The sequence below is a fragment of the Plasmodium reichenowi genome, chromosome 4 (assembly GCF_001601855.1).
Source record: "Plasmodium reichenowi strain SY57 chromosome 4, whole genome shotgun sequence".
Lineage (NCBI taxonomy): Eukaryota > Apicomplexa > Aconoidasida > Haemosporida > Plasmodiidae > Plasmodium > Plasmodium reichenowi.
In genome coordinates, this window is record NC_033649.1 from 19,462 (window position 1) to 23,101 (window position 3,640).

At 17.9% G+C, this 3,640-nt stretch overlaps 1 pseudogene, besides 2 other annotated features; it reads left to right on the plus strand.

Annotated features, from left to right (window-relative positions):
- Nucleotides 1-3,640, plus strand: part of PRSY57_0005400 (reticulocyte binding protein 1) — a pseudogene marked incomplete at both ends in the record, with an annotated part of 4,187 nt that continues 547 nt past the window's right edge.
- Nucleotides 1-3,640: part of a sequence feature (interrupted by gap) that runs on past the window's edge.
- Nucleotides 1-3,640: part of a sequence feature (interrupted by gap) that runs on past the window's edge.

The window sequence follows — 3,640 nt, forward strand, 5'->3', positions numbered from 1 at the left end:
AAAAATATAATCGAATATTTCTTACGTCATATTAATGATCAAAAGGATGGTAAAGCTACAAAATATATTGAAAACATTGATAAATATAAAAATAATATTGAAATTATTAGTAAACAAATAAATAAAGAAAATTATGTTGAAACATTAAACAAATCAAATATCTATTCTTATGTAGAAAAAGCTAATGATCTATTTTATAAACAAATAAATACAGAAAATTATGTTGAAACATTAAACAAATCCAATATATATTCTTATGTAGAAAAAGCTAATAATCTATTTTATAAACAAATAAATAAAGAAAATTATGTTGAAACATTAAATAAATCCAATATCTATTCTTATGTAGAAAAAACTAATAATCCATTTTATAAACAAATAAATAATATAATCATAAATTCAAATCAGCTAAAAAAACGAAGCTTTTATAATAGATGAATTAAAAAAAAATTCAAAAAAACGCAATAAATCTTCTTACAAACAAACAACGAATTATTCAATATACAAATGACATAGAAAATATATTTAATGAAATTAAAAATATTAATAACATATTAGTCTTAACAAATTATAAATCGATCCTTCAAGATATATCACAAAATGTAAATCATGTTAGTATATATATACAGAACAATTACATCATTCATATATAAAATCACAACAACAAAAAGAACAAATGAAGACAATTTACAATAATTCAAATGTTTTACATAAACAAATTAATTTTAATGAAGATGCTTTTATTAATAATTTATTAATTAATATAGAAAAAATTAAAAAAAAATTATAGTATTATAACTCATTATGAGAATCAAAATAAATTATATCTTACATAATTCTTTTATTAAACAAATAAATATGGAATCTACCAATAAAAAAAACAAAACAAAACAAATTATAGACATAATAAACGATAAAACATTTGAAGAACATATAAATACATGCAAAACCAAAATAAACATGCTATATAAAAGAAACAATCACAAATTAAACATATAGAGAAAACTTTATTAAATGAACAAGCACTCAAATTATTTGTAGATATTAATACTACTAACATTCATTTTAGATAATATGTTATCTCAAATGGATTTTGTACAAAATAATATACATACATATATCCAAAAAGCAAACGAATCATTTCACAAATTTAAAAATATATGTGATCAAAATGTAAACGATTTATTAAACAAATTAATTTTACGAGATCTAAATTATATGAATCATTTAAAAAATCTGCAAAACGAAATAAGAAACATCAATCTAGAAAAAAAAATTAGACATATTAAAAATTAATATATATCCAATATAGATAATTCTTTAGATAAATTAAAAAAAATATTACGAACAAGCGCTCTTTCAAAAAGTTAAAGAAAAAGCAGAAATTCAAAAGGAAAATATAGAAAAAATAAGACAAGAAATATATACACTGACTGATGTTTTTAAGAAATCATTTTTTTTTTTTTTATACAACTTAATACAAATACATCACAACATGATAAAAATATAAACAATAATGTAGAAACATATAAAAATAATATGGATGAAAAAATATAATGTTTTTATACAATCATATAATTTAATACAAAAAATATTCTTCACAAATTTTTTTCATCCACTTTGAATTATATACAAACAAAAGAAATAAAAGAAAAATCTATAAAGGAACAAAATCAATGAAATCAAAATAAAAAAGGAGGCCTCTGTTTTATTAAAAAAATGTAAAAATAAATGAAACCATAATATTATTTAAGCAAATAAAAAAGGAAAGACAGAAGGATGTACACAACATAAAAGAGGAGTATAACTTTGTTACAACAATGTTTAAATTGTATGAAAAATGAACTGGAACAATTAAAGAAATATAAAAACAATGTTGAAAATAATAATGGTGAAAAAGAAAGATTACTTAAAGAAACCATTTCTTCATATTATGATAAAATAAATAATATATATATATATATATATATATATATATATAATAAGTTATATACATATAAAAAAAAAAAAAAGAACACACTTATTTTAATAATATAATCATAAAAAAACAACAAAATGAACAAAGAATTGTTATAAATGCGCAGAATATGATTCTGCATTAATTAATAAGGATGAAGAAATTAAAAAAACAAATTAACAATCAAATAATTAAATCAAATGAACGTAATGAAAATATTTCCAATATTTTTTTAAGGATATACAAAATATAAAAAAAAAAAAAAGTGAAGATATTATTACAAATGTGAAGGACATGTATAAAAGTACAAGTCGTTTAATAGAAATCATAAAGAAAAAATTATTTTAAGAAATATAGACAATATATTAAATAAAAAAGAAAATATTATATAGATAATAGAACAAATGAATACAATAATCAAGCAAAGTATAGAACAACATGTATTCATAAACACTGATATTTTACAAAATGAAAAAATAAAATTAGAAGAAATCATAAAAAATTTAGATATTCTAGAGGAACAAATTATGACATATCATAATTCAATAGATGAATTTATATAAACTACGAATACAATGTAACAATCATTTAATTACAACTATTAGTGTTGTTGTTAATAAAAATACAACAAAAATTATGATACATATGAAAAAAACAAAAAGATGATATACAAAAAAATTTATAAATATAATTCAAACAAACTATCATACGACAAATAAAGAAGCTCTACAATTTAAGAAACTCTATGGACACAATCTTATAAGTGAAGATGACAAAATTAATTTGGTAAATATTATAGAAGAACAAAAAAAAAAATTATATACACAAAAGGAAATAGATATTTCTAAAATAATTAAAAATGTGAAAAAAGAATTATATTCATCGAATGAACATCATATGAACCATAATATACATATGAATACAAATAAATGAACATATAAATAAAAAAAATATTTTACAACCATATACAAAATTAATAAACACGATCAAACATATGGATAATGTTTTTATATAAAAATACAAAATAATAAATTCGAACAAATACAAAAATAGATACAAATTATTAAATCTTTAGAACAATTATATAAAAATATAAACACAGATAAATTAAATAAATTAAAAAATACACAAAACAAACTAATAAATATAGAAACAATTAATAAACAAAATGAATCATATAGAAAAGGATAATATTACAGATCAATATGTTCATAATGTTGAGCAAAATATATTTGAACCTATAACATTAAAAATGAAAAAATATAATATATATTATTATTAAATGATCATAATAATAATATAAATATAATGAACATAATTTTAATCATTTAAATACTTTTCATACACAAATATATAGTCATAATTATCATAAACAACAACAAGAATATATAACCAACATCATGCAAAGAATTGATGTAATTCATAAAACGATCTAGATACTTACCAATATGAATATTATTATTATTATCAAGAATATAAACAAATAGAAAAAAAATAAAATAAATCAATATATAAACACTATTAAAAATAATCTAATTCATGCTAAGAAACAATTTGAACACACCCTAGAAAATATAAAAAATAATGAAAATATTTTTGACAACACACAATTGAAAAAAAAAGATATTCACCATATTATTATAAATATTCATAATATAAAAAGAAATATATCTAAAAGAATTG